At 36.1% G+C, this 19,092-nt stretch overlaps 1 long non-coding RNA gene across 1 annotated transcript; it reads left to right on the top strand.

The window, feature by feature from the left end:
• Nucleotides 1-2,566: 2,566 nt before the first annotated feature.
• Nucleotides 2,567-18,642, top strand: LOC138707603 (uncharacterized). Its single transcript, XR_011334287.1, has 2 exons — nt 2,567-14,074; nt 14,436-18,642. It is a non-coding gene; the product is annotated as an uncharacterized lncRNA (long non-coding RNA).
• Nucleotides 18,643-19,092: the final 450 nt, after the last annotated feature.

Below are 19,092 nucleotides of genomic sequence, written 5' to 3' on the forward strand. Positions count from 1 at the left end.
CCGACGGATCATTACTGCCTGGAACTCTCTCTACATTCAGAGAGGGGAATTATCTTTCCCCGGTTGGGAATGAACACAAGAACTTACAAGGGAAGGGTTTCGGCTCGAACAGGAATTTTTGGTTAAAAATTTGTACAGTGGCTTATCTCACAATAGTGATGAAGTCCATAAAAGCATTCATTTGTGTAACTCTCTGTTTGGTTGGTATTGGTCAGTTCACTTCTTTAAAGATGTACATGAGGATTCTCTATAAAATGCATGAAACAGCATGGAGCAGAGAAATAGCACAACACGCAGAAGCAACACCTGAACAATCTTCTGAACCACACTCCATTGGCGAAAAATCAAATGCTACCTGAATTACAATTTTGAAATCCGAGACTTGTTCAGGATTAACGTAACCAGCTGACTGCCAGGAATACTGAAGCATAGGGTGGTATACTGGAGCAGGTAACTGATTATGAACAACAGAGTGCATTTTCATTATAAACACTCGATTTCCCAAGTTAAGTTCTGGATTCTCAGCAAGAGTCCTTATGTAATGTGTCATCCTCCGAGCATATATTTTGTATTGTCTAAGGAAATACCGTAGATATTCAGAGGCTGGAAATATTTCGTTTTTTTTTTTTAGGTGGAATGATCATACATTTTATGTCCTAGCCTTGGAACGATTCATTTATTAAGGTTGTGTCCTTGTGGGCATTCAATGACTCACACAACAGTGTACATTTTTTATTAGGTGCAATATTTTCAGAGAGAACGTCGGAGAAAAATGTTCTTAAATGGACTTTAGACATTTTTCCACTTGCACTAGCTTCTACACTAGGCTAGGCTTACGGGTAACGTGTCCCATCCCCTTAATTTGTGCAGTGCTCTCCCCACCCCTCAACTTGTAAAGTCCTCCAACGGACAAACCACACATTACACAAACGAATGCTTTTGGGAGCTTTACAGAGATGTAAAGATGGGCCTGTATACAAATTTTGGATATGAAATTCCTGTTCGAGCCAAAACCCTTCCCTTGTTAGAATGGGAAAATTATCCGGAAGGGGAAAATTCCCTGGCTTCCCTCTTTCAATTCAAACACTGGTTACTTGCTCTGAGGAATGTTTGTCACAAGAATCCATGTAACAGTATTGTGGGAAGGGGAAAGGATGATGTAATTTTTCTCACTTCCTTCACAATATAACGATGGTGATTGTGAATTATGGAATAATGGTAAAGAAACAAAAATCCCTGGATGTAGGGTTTACAAATTTTCACTGTCACTCTTCAAGCTACAGTAAGGTTGATGTGTCTAGCTAAACGTGCATAAGAACTGCAGTTATTACAACATGAAGGGAAATTCAGTGTACGACCAAAAGCTTATGATTATTCCTTTAATTCATTCATTTTTAATTGGACAGACATCTTTATAAAATTCCTAAATTATTTTGAATATTTTGATGTAGATAATTTGAAAATATACTTTAAAATTAGTTATTCAACATACATAAAAGTAGGGCTAGGATTTTGATGACCTATAAATCATGAAAAAATTCCCTAAAAACAATGCATTTATGACCAAAAAATCTTTCAAAAATGCCCTAAAAATTGATCTTATATAATTGGCTTAATAGGAATATTAATATTTAGATTAGTAATTAAATTAAATTGTAGTACCAACATTCAAGTTTATTTAATTTTACATAATTTTTCTAAGTAGTACACTTTAATTAATTATTTCACCTGATGTAGTTCCATGTAGTCCACCACAAGGCCACTCTTATCCGGAACTAGCAGGTAAAGAGGAGTCTATATTCAAGGGGTGGTTGGACTGATCCATTACGTGGGGATGTTCTATGTTAAAATGATAATATCTGTGTAGAAAAAACTATTAAAATAATATACAAAATAATGGTTATTAATGGACAAAATATGTAGACAAAATATCAAAGGAAATAAATAATATTTAACATTAATAATGGGGATTTATGGCCAAAATTAAATGAAAATACCCCAAAAATCACCGAATAAAACAAAAAATGCTCTTATGAGTTGTAAGAAGTAAAAAAAGCAAACAAATGTCCTAACAAATATGGTTTAAAAAAACTCAGTTTATTACATAACATATAAATATTAAAGCAGAAATGTTTCTGGCTTACTAGAAAAAAGATGCAATTTCATCAAAATCCTAGCCCTACATGTAAGTATTATATGAACTTACATCATCTAAAGGTAAAGGTAGCCCCATTACATGGCATGAAGGCACATGGGGTGCATGGCGGTAGAGCCCCATGTTTTCTTGACCACCCCATGCTCTTACATCATGTAGGAGAGTTTTATTTTCAAGAAAACGAAATCTGTACATTTTTCTTCTAAAGATTCCTAACTCTTTGTTGAATGTGTTGATAAATTGTTCAATTATATTTGCGTGAATGTCGCAAGTTATATAAAAATTAGAGAGTCAATCTCCGAAACATTTGAATCGGTTATTGTTGAAAGGAACTAAGTCCACTTTTTAAAGTTTCGAGATAATCGAAAAAAACTGTTTTGTGTACAATATAGGTTGGTTTAATCTTCGATAGATTATCTCAACAGTATTTTTCGATTATCTCAAAGCTTTAAAAAGTGGACTTAGTTCCTTTCAACAATAACCGATTCATTTATATAAAATGAGCAGTTAGCATAAGTTTTTGTTGTCCTTCTTGCTGCATTATGTTCTTCTTCCAATTGTCTCACCAACTCTTAATTCCCCAGTTCCTCATCCTTCTCCTCTTTCTCCTCCATCGTACAAGTATTCCTCCTTTGTAACACTTCTTCTTCTTCTTCTTCTTCATCTTTCTTCTTCTTCTTCTTATCGTCATCGTCGTCATCATCATCATCATCATCATCAAAAGTAACGTGATCAGTCTGTCCATCTGTATGTAGTCTTTCCTTCCAAATTACTGGCTAGATTTTGTTCATACTCTATAAATATCATATTATCTGGAAAGTGTGTAGGTTTATGGAATAGACCTATAATGATTTTCACTTCAAAAGGAATATGATTTTTTTTTAAGTTCTCCAAATTTGCACAAAATTATTATTTAATTATAATTGCCTCTAACACTATCTATTTGTAAATAATTCTAATTAATACAGATAGACCTTCATGTACAAAGGCCACCAGCGTGTCTCAGTCGGTTAAGGCGCTTGCCTGCCGATCTAAAGTTGCACTCAGGCGCGGGTTCGAGCCCCGCTTGGGCTGATTACCTGGTTGGGTTTTTTTTCCGAGGTTTTTCCCAATCGTAAGTTGAATGCCAGGTAATCTATGGCGAATCCTCGGCTTCATCTCGCCAAATACCATCTCGCTATCACCAATCTCATCAATGCTAAATAACCTAGTAGTTGATACAGCATCGTTAAATAACCAACTTAATAATAATTCATGTACAATGAAGTGTTTGTTGACATCCATTTTCTTCAATGATTGAGCTGTTTGGACTTTTTCCATTGCTAATTTTCAAAATTGTAGCACAACATTTTGAAGAGTGGATCTCTCTTTGTCGTCAGGTGAAAACCTGCTGTGGGGATTGTTACAAACAGCTAGCCTGTCTGACTCATCGAGGACGCTTGATATTCTTCCGTCACAGCATCAACGCTGTGTGGTGTTTGGCAGGGAAGAAAAGGGTTGAAGAGAAGTCATATAGCTTCCCGTGAGAGAGTAGAGTTCGCTTCTGGTGCCTAGCCCTGTACTACAGTAAAACTCTGATAAGACGCTGTTCAAGGGACCGGGTGTAAACTGCATATTAACCGGGACCGCGTATTAGGCAGGTATACTAATTTTGACTTATATACAGTATCTATGAGCATTTTTCTTTGTTGAAATACATGATTCATGAAAGGTAATACAGTATTACTCCATTATGTAATCACTGTACTGTATGTCAAAGACATTTACAGTATGTACTGTACTTAATTCTTTCGGGAAAAAAAAGCTATTTATAGTTGTTTGCCGTGTGCGTGTTCTCCAAGTCCTCATGTTTAGCACACTTCACTTTCCTGCAATTATATATTCCTGATGACGACGCAACTGTAGTGATTGAGTCGCAATTTTTTATTATCATTCTTAATATCGATGATGGGATTCCTAATGAATCAGAGAGTTGTTTCTGAGTAAGAGTACTGTTCTGATCATACTTTCGTAAGATTTCCAATTTTTCCGACACAGAAAGCACTTTTCATTTAACACTCATTATAATGACATTCACAGACACTTCAATGCACTAAAGGACAACAAACTGCCCAGCAAAAATTTCCACAATTTTATTACGGCCGAGTGAGGAATGCTGTTTGAGAGAGAGGGTTAGCAAGAGGGTGAGGTATTGTAACTGTATGTAGGCTTTAAGCGCTCAGGTAAAGAGTCGATTAAGAGAGCGTAACAAGAGGGTGGGCTATACTAAGGTATGAAGTATGAAGATTTAAATGTGCAGGTAAAGGGTCGAATACCAATACTTTTCAGGTTAATGGCACCATTGAGTTCAGTCACCAAGATGTTTCATTGCTGTTACAGTACTTTGCTGAAAATTACATCGAGAATATTCCACAAAAACAGCGTATTATGCGGGACTTGAGAGCAACAAACGGGGTATTTTATAAAGGGGTCATATGTGAAATGTGCAGGGACCGGACAAAAAAAGCATATTACACGGGATAGCGTAATAAAACAAAACTTTTATGCAGGGAGAGAAAACTAACAATACATGACGCGATCTTGCCAATACAACTGAATATAGCCAAAAACAGCCGAGACTAGAGCTACACTTGTCAGCGTTGGGTAGAATTTCTCCAAATTTGCCTCCTCTCATGGGTTTTAGTCAGGCTTAAACACTCCGCTAACCAGCTATCTTATTGGTTGAATTACTGTTGTCATGGTTACCAGGGAGGAGAGTCATATGTTTTCTCCATTATCCTGCTCTCATATAGGCACTGCAGCCCGCTCAATGTCGATTGTACAGGTTACAGCGCTATCTGTTTTCTTTTGGTACGAATGATTTGTACTACCTATAGTTAGCAGGCTTCACCAACTGGATGTGGTTGGCTTGTCTTAACTTACAAGGGAAGTATCACACCCTGCATGCCGAAACTTGCCTCGGAACTTTAGTGACATAACCGATGTGCTACGAGAAGACAACGTGCAAAATTTTAGCTGCCTGTTTTCACTGCAAGGCCCCGAAATCGAAGCTGGAATCCTTCTGTGGTCAGACGATAATGCAACGCAGCTGGACATCCCTGTCTCACTGGCGAGTGGAGTGAGTGCGCTTGTGAAATGGAGTAAAATCTCACGTCCCATGGTGTCAGTGAAGCATATACAAGAGACAGAAGTGACTTGTATTGATTGAATGTTGAAAACAATTCTTTTTGGCCACATTGTTTTTTTCATCATTTCAAGACAATATTTCACGGGCACTACAAATTCAGGAGGTCGTTCTGTGGTGCATCTGCTTGCAAACCAAGATTATCTTATTATATCCAGGAATCGTGGAGATGAAAATTGAAAATTGATAAAGGATTGCAATTTAAGTGTGGTGTCCCTATGTAAAACTTCGGCATGAATATCTTTGCGCGTCGCTATTTTTTCTGATAAGCGGTGGTAAAGCGCTTTGCACTGCCGGAAGAACTTATCAAGCAGTTGAGTTTTTCTCATCATACCAAGAGGAATCTGGAGCAATTCGATGGTCTTCTAGCATGTTCAAAACGAACAAATAGTTTCTCATACATAAGTTTTTTTTTTATGTTCTATGGGATGTGTCGTTATACTTTTCATCTGCTTCTTCTATAAATATAGTTGTCACTCTGATGTAACGCGATGGAAGTTCCTGCGAAAGTATGATATTGGATGGCAGTTTTTACCACATTCATTCAGCCAGAATTTCACAGCTTTCCCCTTGTAGTCCATGCTGACACCTACATTTACATTTTTTACAGGGGTTGGGACATAGCTTGAACTGAACGATTTGTAGGGGGACTGACTGTTCGTATTACTGGCTTCTGGGGATTCGCTGTCTGACTCAAATATCGAACTCGGAATCTGCAACATTACTTGTGGCAGGAGCAAGGGTCTTGTGATCGCTATCACTATCACTTGAATCACAATCACTTCCTTCACATACATCGAGAGTTGTCTCCTCATACCGGTCCACTCCTGTACTACTATTTTCAATCAGTTCAATCATGAACTGGGTCATTTCCTTTTTTTTTCGCGTTTATGTTTCCCGAAGACGAAAAAATATTTTTACGGAAATAACTCGTGGCGAACTCAAGTAGATTAATCGAATTTACGTCTTGCTCAGTGGAACTCATTGCAACAGTTCTCCTTTCTTATACAGTCCTCAACATCGTACTAGATACTTTAACCCTGTAGCCCTCCACTTGTATTACTGATCTTAATTCACATGCTTTTGTTTGCTGCAGGTCTCCACCCATTCCACTGACTTGCACACAGGAAGGGCTGTCCATTCCAATCTGTAGCGACAGTATCCACTTCCCTATTGCTTATATGCATAATTCCGGGGTTTATTTCGGGGCCTTGCAGTGAAAACAGCCAGCTAATATTTTGCACATGGTCTTCTCGTAGCACATCGGTTATGTCACCAAAGTTTCGAGGCAAGTTTCGGCATGCAGGGTGTGATACTTCCCTTGTTAGATCTAATCGTATTGAATAGTAAAATTAATATAAAAGGAAAAATGTCCATTTGCTATAACTTGTCTATGATCTTATTCAAGATGGAATTAATACTGTCGTATTTTATTTTGGTAAAATATTGGAGGAGCTAACGGCCTCCCCTTAAAATTCCGTTGCTTAGCACTTATTCTTCTGATTGAGGTTCTGACTGATACATCTATTATCATGCAGTACATCACACTTGATGATATGTGTCAGAAGAAGAACAATAATTGTTGCATACATTGGAAGTTTGATCTGTAAACTATATTACTAGTCAGCAATGTATGCATTGGAGGAGGAAAAAACTGGCCACCCTACCCATTATGTTCTGGCTTAGTTGTCCCATGAGTGATGTTTTTTGGTGTCACTTATGAGGTTCAACCAGTCTTCAGACTGCTGTTTAAACATGCATACCTTAACATTAATTATTTATTCATAAGTTGTGTATATAAATTGTAAATAATATGTAGTTGTCAAAAAGAATGAAAAGAGCAGTGAGAGTATTTTAAGGATAGCTGACTCGCATTACAATCGTCAAGATACGTTTGTAGGCCTACATTTCAATATAAAATATTTGTAATTTCCTAAGTAACTTATTGTGAGTTGGTTTTTTCGTGTCTAATCCACTGCATTTAACATTGAAGCCATTAGCAGTCGATCCTTACAGTATTTGTGGTCAATATAGCCTTCTGAGGACACTGTAGTGCAGACTTGTAGATGTTCTTCATCCATTTTCTCGTTGCTGCACAGGAAGCATGTCTAATCCACTGCATTTAACATTGACGCCATTAGCAGTCGATCCTTACAGTATTTGCGATCAATATAGCCTTCTGAGGACACTGTAGTGCTGACTTGTAGATGTTCTTCATCCATTTCCTCGTTGCTACACAGGACGCATAGTGATGATGGTAGAATTTAAAGTTTCTTGAGGAGGCGTGTGAGGCAATCAGGGCCAGTGGTCATCCTAAAAAAATTGCAACTGCAGTTCTGTTCGTGTTGAGATGTTCTTGGTTGTCTAGGAGCGATTTCCATTTTGTATGCTGCGTTTTGTCTGCAATTCTGCTGTCGTTGAGAATTTCACTTGTTTTTCTGATAAGTTGTTTGATTGCAGAGTATGGGATAGTCCTACACTGAGTTTGGAGAATGTTTGAGACTTTTTTTTGCAAGATAGACTGCTTTATCATTTCTTATGATATTGTAGTGTTTTAGTATCCAGTGTAGGGCGATCTGTTTACCTATGATATGGAGATGAGAGATGATTTGACAGCATTCATTTTTTTCCGTGGAGGTTGCATTTAAGATTGATTGGTTGGCAGCTTTGGAATCTATTAACATGACGACTTGTTGAACTTATTTGTGATGGATTAAGTGTCTTAGGGTTGATTTTATAGCAAGTATCTCGTGTGGCAATATAGTGAGAAGATTTTACATGTTCCACTGGCTTCTGCCTCAGTTTGAAAGTCTGTTAGGGAGCCATCTGTATAAATATGTAGCAACTCATCAGATGGATATCTGCTATGTATGTTTTATAGGGTTAAGAAGATTTTAGAGTGTCAGGATTCCTTTCTGACTTTTTAGTGTTGGACTGGCACAGCTCCAAATTATGCTGGACGTTGGCATGTTCAAGTGGGTTTTCATTAGACAGTAAGGGTTCTATGTACTTACTGACTTCATAGGTTTTCTATAGTTCTGACACTTTCCCTGAAGCTTGTTTGTGTGCATAGCTAAATGCACGATACAAGAATTTACATGAAATAGTTGAAACAATTACCAATGCTATCACGTACCACTACTACCAGTGTTGCCACATCTTCTACTGTCATTTTATTAACGTTATCACCAGGCTTCGAGACTTTGGACCCGATACAATAAGTTTACTGTGCATGTACTATAGGTTGTTGACTCGCTGCAGGTAGTGAAAGGTAGAGATGTGTTGAGGTAACAACGTTGCTTTTTAGAGTATGGTAGTATGGGGAAATACACATATGTACATTCTGAAAGTAAATATACATTACACAATGACAATGTCAAAAGAATGTGAAAAGCATTTATTCTCCTGTCTTTTATAAGCATTTGTGTTTAATTATAGACACTGTTAATGGTGGAAATAAACACTTAGCAATTTTAATTTCTTCATTTATCCTATTGGTCGTCTTTAGAAAGTGCAGTTACAGTACCGAATTGCAAAGTACTACAAGATATATTTTCAGTGCCTCAAACATAAATATTTTTCGGTTATCTGCCAAACACAGTTTGTATTGTGAAAAGCTGCGCTCTACATCGCATGACGTGATAGGAGCAAAACGAAAAAACCTAACATCATTGCAGTCTCTAAGAGACAGTCCTTTATTCTCGGGTGACTCTATGTCCACTAATTTGCTGTTTACATTACACACTGTTCCATATCCATTATTTTTACATAAAATTGATTTCCACTTCTGTTTTATACATTCAGTAACCGGTGTACTTAGTGTCTCATTAATTCTCTGTGTCATTTCCTCAACTAATTTGAGGGCTTCCGGCATCTCTTGCTCTGACTTTTCTAACCGTGTAATAGTTTCAGACACAGTTTGAAAATAGGTTTATATGAAAACCAAATAATTATTCGTCAGAACCTTCAAATCCAGAGCGTTTTCCTTTGTGTATTTGTTGGCATTAATTCTACAGTACCTCCACCACTGTACGTTTCACCACTAAACTCAGTACGCCGTTATGCGGATTTCTTACTGAACTGCTCTACCGGGTCCGAAGTCTCGAAGCCTGGTTATCACCAACACCACTATAACCACCCCCACCACCACCACTCGCATATTTTGGACTGTAATATTTATTTAAATGCAGTGGCCGAGACGTAATGAGGCATAACAATTGTTTTAAAATCAAAATAATTATCAATTAATGAAATCAAATATTTAATAATCAAAATGTAATATTATTGAAATAATAGTGATTTTTTTTTTGTCTGGCATCTACACTACTGGTATTAATTCTGGGCCACTTTGTGTACTCATCCTTAGGCCTATTTGCTTATATATTTCTGTGTTTATTCAGATTGTTCAGTGCTTCATGTTTTACAAAATGTTTATGTAGAATTTCGTTCCTTACTCGAAAAGTACTATAGACCTAACCTACTACTTGGTGAAGTCATATTTGTGTAATTGTTTTGTAAATGTAAAAATTTCCGTTACAATGAATCGAAACTGACAGAATCGCTAGTCATTTTCGAGAATGTAATTTAAGCCTACTAATGGTTGAATCGATTTCTTGGTGTGGGCAAGACACAGGAATCTGATGACAATAATTGTGATATGCAACTATACGTCACATGTACTTCCAATCTTCCTGCAAACAATGCAAATGAAAGGGTATTGTAAGTGCATATACAAGTTATTATAAATCCAGTTTGTTACTAAGTGTAGTGATGTAGTAATATACCATACATATACATATATACATCTAAAGTAGATGTTCCTCAATTGTTAATTTCAGGCTGTAGTTCTGGCTCTAAATAATATGAATTTATGGAAGAACAGAATGGTTAATTAAAAAGTTCTGCTTCATATTTGTTTTTTTATTCCTTTATATTGTAAACTGTTTTTGTTTAGGCGATGCGTGAGATTTGGAACCCCTACTATGTTCTGAAAGAATATGATAAGGTTGGATATTTTCTCATGGGACGAAGGTACTGTAATGGAGTGATGTTTTTTCTTCATTTTTTAATACAATCCTTTAAAAATTGAAGGGTTCAGAACCATAGTGGGCCAAGCGCCATTTACTAAAACCGTAGAAAACAAGGGTTAAAATGAAGTTATTACCATAATTCAATGAAAATATATAGCAAGTAATATAAAGCATACACATTCAAACTAAATGATATTATGTCAATCTTTATTAAACTATGGTATTCACTTAACTTTAACCCTTGCTTTCTTCGTTTTTAATAAATGGTGTTTGGCCCACTATGGCTCTGAACCCTTTAATTATATAGTTACTGATGAATTATTAAGTTACCGTACTTAACAAAATAAATAACGACTTCACTGTGTTAACATTTTAAATTATGGTGTTATTATACATAGCTGACTAGGATTCAGACGATGATGGAAATAACATCGAAACTAATCAGCCAGGTATGATAACACCATAATTTGAAATGTTAACACAGTGAAGTAGTTATTTATTTTATTTAATTAACCTTATAGTCCATCAGCAATAATGGAGGGTATTATGGAAAGGAAGATGAAATAAATTCCAGAAAAGCTGTTCCAACTTCCTTCTGCAAAACAAATTCCACTGAGGCTTGATTGGATTTGAACCTAGGTCTCGAGAATTGAAAACTCATATTTCTTTTAATGCATAGTAAATGTAGTATAAATGCTGAGTCTGATGTCATGCCAGATAGAATTTGGCTCCAGCCATAAAGACTTTTTTTTTATTCCTTTTTGGAACATTCTGATGTAAGAGTTACCTGAATTTGGTCTTTTGTAGATGGCTTGCGAAATGAAATAACGGTAAATATTCTCCAACCCCTAGCAATAAATTATATGACTAGTAGACCTACCTGTGTTGTTTTTTCAAGTATCATGGGTTAAGTGCCAAAATCCAGATAAGAAAATTCGTGTTGGATGAAATTGTTGACATAAGCTATAATTTTACTAATTAGCCATTATTGTCTTCATTAACATTTTGTCATTCCTATTCGTTGCTCTGTTAGTTAATATTAATAATTACTCATCGAAGAGGACTTGGTATTCGAAACTTGTCAGGCCATCTTAGAAAGATGGCGAAATAAATAGGTACTGCTATGGTGTAGGATTTTTCTGATTATTTTGGGTTCCTTCTGCCATTTTAATTCCATCATAATTCCATTATTTTTATGTGATTCCTTCATCATCTCTGAAGACCTGTGCAGTATAACATTGACATTGAGTAAACAGGTAAAAAATATAATAACTACATAAGAAAGCATTTAGCATCTGCGGATAGTGTAAAGTTTTGGTTAAAGGCTCTTCACTGTCACATGTGACTGGTCACCGTTAAAAATTAAAATATAATATAAATAGGCCTAATATAATGTAGAGTAACTAGATTTTACAGCTAAATATTATATCGTATAAAGTAAGAGTAGTTTTATGAGGAGGAAATTGCTTTAAATAACGGTACTACTTTTTCTTGTGCAGTGAATCCCATTGAATGTTTCCAGTGTTTCTGTCAGCTGACCAGCAGCAGGTCTCCCTGCTACTACCACTGTTTGCATGTGCGAACACACGGTGCTTCGTCAAGTTAAAACTTACGTATAATTATGTTATATTAATAACATTCACTAATTGTCCTCCACACAGTAGCTGCTGGAGGTGTTGCCATCTTGTGTTATACATAAACCTATTCACTAAATTTAGCATTTTTTTCTACACGAAACAGGGCAGCCAGAAATTTTACATCTAAATTTTTCCCTTGTTTTGCCACATGATTTATTTTTTTTATGTACGTTTTAAAAAGTGAACGTCCCTGTTTTATGACTGACTAGTGAAGATTAAAGACGCTGATTCGAGTAATGTGACGACTTCGTCTCCCATTATCTGCACTGTGTAGTCTGTCCTTGAAAAAAATCAGCAGTAAAGGCACACACTGACTCAGCTAAGAATAAGTTCACTTTATTGCGTTGTGTTGTGTTTTGCAATGGTTAACACAACGTGCTTGAACGTGTACACATTTTGAAGGCATACATACGGAGAACGAAGGTATGTGGCGGAACAAAGGAAACTTCGGTTGAGAATTTCCTCGCTACCCAGTTCTGTGTAGAAAAATTTAGTGAATAAATGTAATGAAACAGGTTCTGTGAATGTTGTGATGTGAATTATGTATGACACAAAATGGGTAAGACTTCTAGCAGCTACTATGATAAGGGTGAGTACAGGATGTTATTAATATGATATCATACCAGGCGCGGTTATTCAGGTGAAGTAGGTGAAGTGCCACTTCACCTATTTACATGTAAAACAATTTTATCTCTTATTAATATTTAATTCTAGTTATTACGGGTACCGTATTTCTAAAATAAAAAAAAAAAAGTTTTCTTTTCAGTCGTTATGAACAGTGTTTAGTTATATAAATAGTACCTGTAACTGTCTGCTGAATAGAATAATTTCAATAGGAGAAAAGCTTTCCGGGCTATGAGGCCGTGGTCTGTTGGTTGTGTGACCAAACGTTTCGTTCACTGCTGCGGTGAACATCTTCAGTGGTGTAGATTGCTGTTGCGGCAGTGCATGAAACGTTTGGTCACACAACCAACAGACCACGGCCTCATAGCCCGGAAAACTTTTCTCCTATTGACGCCAGCAGTGAAAGCCTACACTCTAATTTAAGAATAATTTCAACAGTTACTAGCACCGAGCGGTGTCTATTGTAACTTACAATATTGTAGAGAGGTGAAATTATTTGGGCTCCCATTCTCATACAGCACTTGATTTCCATGGTAACATGACATCACGCACTAAAGAAAAATTGTATGGCTGAGTCTTTCAGTTACAGAGAACTGTCAGATTTGTTGTAGTTGGAGTAACCAGTTTGCAGATCTAACGGTACTAATAATACAGAAGGGTTGAAGCTGGTCTCCAAGGCCGGGGGCTATTATTTAAGGGCTGTAAAATTTTACAGTACAGTATGCACTACCTGACTCGAGAATAGTATCCTCATTCCTTGTGTCCAAGCAGCCACCCTTGCAATGGTAAATTAGCTGGCTCTATGTTATTTTATCAGGAATACACCCCACATAACCTTGTATAGAAATAATTATACTCTCCACCCTCAGTTAAACTCTGACATTTTATGAAGACATTATCGACAGGTTTGCTGCTTTAAAAGATAGGATTGACTTGATATGCAAGAAATTGTGTGAGTCCTGAAATAAATTAATTTTTCTGTTTGCATGTGTTCGAGAAGTAGTAAAATTGTACTTAGGGCCGAATTCATAGTCAACACTTATCGTAAGGAAACACTTAAGCAGTTGCTTATAATAATTTCCAATTCATAAATCCCACTGAAGTGAACACTTATTCAAATAAGGTAGCTTGTCAGTTTACTCAAGTGTTTCCTCATTTGGATTGTAATCAGCTGATTAGGTATACAGTAGATGATGATTATGAGTTCTGTAATTAAAATGAAAATGAGTTTCGGCAAGCAAAAGATATATCAGAGATATGGAAAACCCTTTAGAGATGTATAATGATCAACAATTTAAGAGGAGATACCGTTTCGACAAGAACACTGTTGTGAATATTCTGGTGTCTCTCATTTAAATTCACAATACAACCATGAGGCTTACCGATTTCTCCACTGCTGAAAGTACTGGTTGCTTTGAGATTTTATGATACAGCAGCATTTCAGGTAGATTTAATAATAATCCGTGGCGCTACAGCCCGTGAAGGGCCTAGACCAACCAGTCGGCTGCTGGCCTCACGCCCACATGCCGAAGCAGAGGTGGACGATCATCCAACCAGAATGGAGGTATCGTGTGGTTAGCACGATGATCCCCCCCAGCCGTTATAGCTGGTATTCGCAACCGGATTTCGCTACCTATTGTAGCTCCCCAAGTGCATCACGATGCTGGGTGGGCACCGGTCCCATACACTGGCCGAAATTTCATGAGAAAATTTCTTCTCCCATGAGGACTCGAACCAGCGCTCATTCCGTAATGCAAGTCTTAGGCGGGATGCCTTAGACCACGACGCCACGGCGCGGGACTCAGGTAGATTTAAGTGACATTTTTTTTCGAAAAGTATTCACTTCCCAACAAAGTGTTATTTGCATTTTTGTTTGTATTCTACTGTTAAAATTTGCGTAATTATATCATTTCCACTTTGTTTAGCACAACAGTAACTGAAAAATAAATGAAAATGATTTACTTACAGGAATATTTCCGGAGTTTGCATTAAGCTCAACTGAAATTTTGTTCCATGTCAATTTCTTCTTTTGGAGAGAAAAATTATCATTTTTTTTTTTTACTTTCGACGATATCTCCATATTTCATAACTAGTTATCTTAGCTCACTTCTTTCTTTTCTCTAAAATGCTTTCTGGACATCTTGTATAATTTTTAGCTCTATAATATTTACTTCTGTATTTGTTTATGACAATAATGCCGATTTAACAGTTTGAAGGCGCTGGAAAACAATTGAATGTAGGAAAGCGCTCACGTCTAGCCATGTTGCCATATTTCTTTCGATATCAAGGAAATGCTCAGGGCATATGAATGAGTAGCGTCTCTGCAATACGATCTGAAATAAGTGCTAAGGAAATGCTCATTACTTAAGTGTTTCCTCATTTTATAAGTGACGACTATGAATTCGACCCCTAATTTACGAATTGTAGGCCTACTCATTATATTGGTAAAACGGTTCATGCATTTGTGTATGTGAACAGCACTTCACCTTTTTTTTTTACGACGAGCCGCTACTGTATCGTACGTAAGTTTTAATCCTGTGAAGTGCTGTAAGTTCGCAGAGAATCCAATGGTGTAGCGAGAGGGACCTAATGCTGGTCAGCTGTATAAGGGCAATTCTTGCAAGGAGAAATATTCTGTTGTAATGTAGCGAAAATATTAGCAATGCATATGTTCATATTTTGTACAGGCCTGGATTCTTATTCAGCCACTCTTGAATAAAAACTATATGAAGCAAAACTTTTTGTGGAAAACCAACACACAAATGAGGAGATCGAATGAAACATTATATATAGCACTGGGAAAAGTAACCCACAGAATATATACTTTAATTTTTTTGACAATTTGATATGTACTTGCTGTAGTCTGATTAACCCTGTTTGTGCTCTAGGCTCTAGTGACTAGGCTATATGTACACAGTGTGTTACTCGGCAGTATGTCGTTGCATTTATAAAGACACTGCCGATGATGGTAAAAGTTTTGTATTAATATAAGACTGTTTTGACAGAGTTATATATGTAGACAAAGAAGGTAACTGAAATATAACCCTTCTGAAGTACATTTATAGAGCGCTTCCAAACGCATTCAGTATTTTGAATTCTTATTTTAGATGACTAAAATGAAAGGGTAAGAAGGCATCTCATACTTTTCTACAAATGGAAGCACACAGCGTCTAATTCTTAACCCTTAAGTACTCGCCTGATAGAAAGTTACATAAACACTCGCGTCGGGTCAATTTGACCCATTGACACAAACTAAGATGTGGACGTGGATTCATGGCAAAATTTTGGGGTGAATAAAATGTTTAAACAGAAGTAAATGAAATACTTTTATTCTGAACTGTACATTATTTATATTGAACATAATCAAATACAATGAAATTTGTAAATCTAAACTTAAAAAAAGTGAAAACTATCTAAATACAATGAAATTTGTAAATCTCAACTAAAGAAAAATGAAAACATGACTTTGAAATCTTATAACCATACTGTTTCTTTACGAGGTGTGATTGAAAATTTTTAAGGTTAGGTACATAATAATGGTACCTAAAGACTACTACAGTCCTCTTCTGGAGGAATACACACACTCCTACTATTATCCTAGATTTGGAAACAATCTTGAAAAATGTTGACTGGGTTTGTAATAAAAAATCACTGTACCTAAAGGCTACTGCAGTGAATGCCCTTCAAAGGGATTCATTCTCAATTATTACATCGATTCCTAAGTTGTCACTGCAAACCAATAAGCACTGCTGGTTTCAGTCTTAAAACTTTTCAATCAGACATTGTAAAACAAAACAGTGCTTCATTTCTTGGCTTATTCTCCACATATTGTGCAAACAACTTTGCAGTGAATTTTGCATACGTGTCCCAAACAAGCAGCACATTGTGTTGAATGCTTATTATCATTTGTGCTAGGGCAGATATGATATCTCTTCCTTTTCTGAGATGCTGGTCCACTTTTTGTTTCTTGATTTTGTTGTTCTTTCGGTGGCACTTCAACGCCTCTCTCCGTTAGGAAAATGTTTATTTTTGCCCTGAGACTGCGTGATACATGAGGATTACTCATTCTCCTGACAACGTTTTCCATAAGAAGTTCTTTAGCCAGGTTCTTCAGAAATATTCTTCTTTGTATCTTCTCTCTGGTATTCATCTTATAATAAACAACTTATGAGTTGAGTGCTGAAAGAGTTATGAAATGGAAGAACACTGCCGGTGGCCACCTTCTTGTTCTACGTCCAACACTATAGTTGCTACACAATTGGTCGCATGAATCAACTCCACCCTTAGTACAGTTATAAAACGTCACAATTTCTGGCTTTTTGGAGGAACCTGTGTCTTCATCTATGACATCGTCAAGCTCAGAAAGTTCCCCCACAGATTCACCATCGTCATTATCATTAGTGCATTACTGAGAATCGTATTCAACTCCCTTGCAATTTCTTCGTCTGTTACTAGTAATTAGTTCGACTGCGACTTCTCTGCAATTTCTTCGTCTGTTACTACTTTCTTTGACATTCTTTGAAAATAATAATAAAAAGAGCTGCATATACTGCTGAAATGAACGCGGAAAATGTGAAGAATATAATAATATAAAGCTTACATCAAATAATACTTACGCATAAATAAAGAAATCTCCTCAGTTATTCACAAAATCTTCCTGCCTTTTAGAAGAACGCACACACTCGCGTCGGGTCAAATCACATATAAACAGCTGTTGGGGCTAAATGATAAACTCAACAATGACTACAGCCAGACTGTTTCAAAGATTTCAACAATAGAAGAAATTACATACCACCAGCACTCTTCATATTACCTTCCAGCAAAGAAAACAGAGGAAAGAAAAAACACTCGGGTCATATAGACCCGACGCGAGTACTTAAGGGTTAATAACACTATTTTGGTTGTAGAATAAATATACCGGTAATATGCATTGGAAACTGGATTAAAAGGGCTGAGCCCGTATTATCGATGACAATATGCAGTTAGGGTACTAGGAAGAATTTTTAGAATGTTTGACTCCAAGAGATATTGGTTAAAGATTTGCTTGGGCTAATGTAATTATGCACACAATGTAATAAATAAAAATAGGATTTGCAGTGTAGTTGAATTAAATTATTTCTGATATTTACAATCACTTTTCTTTCTCTGTAACCACCAGAGAAAGTATTCTTGTTAAAATTTATTTTTGCTACTTAATCCAAAAGGCACGTAAGTATGTTAAAGTGTGTGCGTGTGCGTTTGTATGAAAGACACGTCTTTTTAAATTTGCTTTACCTTTAATTTATTATATTCCGATCCTTGTAGCCTAACTGATGAAAGCTTGCATATTTCACTTTGATGAATAAGGTAGACTATTTTTTATGTACCGAATATGCACAATAACTGTTGAATGAGAGCATAGGTTAAGTCGTAGTATAAACTATACTTATAAGGAACTAAACTTTTATAATTTTCTTGGATATGGATGGTCATACCATGAAATAGGTAATGAAGTACTTCAGAATGGTTGAGTTTTGAATTGATGGCTTCGTAGTGTGATAGAAAGTTGGTAATGAAGGTGCTCAGGTGAAACAGTTAGATCAGGTTGAGTATAGAGTGGCTTTTATAACTTGTATATGGTATAGGTAAAGATGTTTAAGGTTTGAAAATGATTGATTGATGTCTCAACAGAAAAAAGTATTCAGTAGAATTTGTTATATGTGAAGACATATTCAAAACATATTTTATCATGAACTTTAAAACAAAAAATTGTACACTGTTGAAGAAGAGAGATGGTAACAGTTTGTGAGGAAAAAAAAAAGCAGTATTTTTATTTCAGTCATACTACTCCATATTTCCCATAATATTAAGTTTCATTTTAAGAAATCAGACACCTACATTCTGATTCATATGGTACAGCACAAAATAAAATAGTGTTACTGAAACCTTTTATTTATTTGTGGTATTGTATTTCACACTATCTGTTACATGATTACTACCATTTCTATGAATAAAGGTTCAGAACTGTCTGTACATTTTATGAACTAAATATGTGTGCGTGAGTACGGTATGTGTGTGGGGAGAGAGAGAGAAGTTTGACACACTTCTTGTGTGACTACAAATCCAGAGAATTTTGGTCAATTTCCTGGAAATTTGAGACATGTGTCTATCATAGGAACTGGACGTGTCTTTTATGTTGTATCAGTTCTGTTTTTCTTAACTCTGCAATGATCACGCACAATTCAGAACTACAGAAGATCACTCAGTATATGACAAACGCCATTTCTTTTTGAGCGATTTATGTTATTTTAAATTGTCAGAGGGCTTTAAAATGAAACGTTTAGCATTTTCAAATATACTAGACCAACATTTTAATTTGTTATATTGATACAAAGCGCAATTAATTAATTTTGGAGATAATAGAATTGGAATATCAGCAGATAGACACATATCACATCTCTCCAAGACATAAAAAAAATTGCA

This window comes from Periplaneta americana, chromosome 10 (genome assembly GCF_040183065.1).
Source record: "Periplaneta americana isolate PAMFEO1 chromosome 10, P.americana_PAMFEO1_priV1, whole genome shotgun sequence".
In the NCBI taxonomy this organism is placed as follows: domain Eukaryota; kingdom Metazoa; phylum Arthropoda; class Insecta; order Blattodea; family Blattidae; genus Periplaneta; species Periplaneta americana.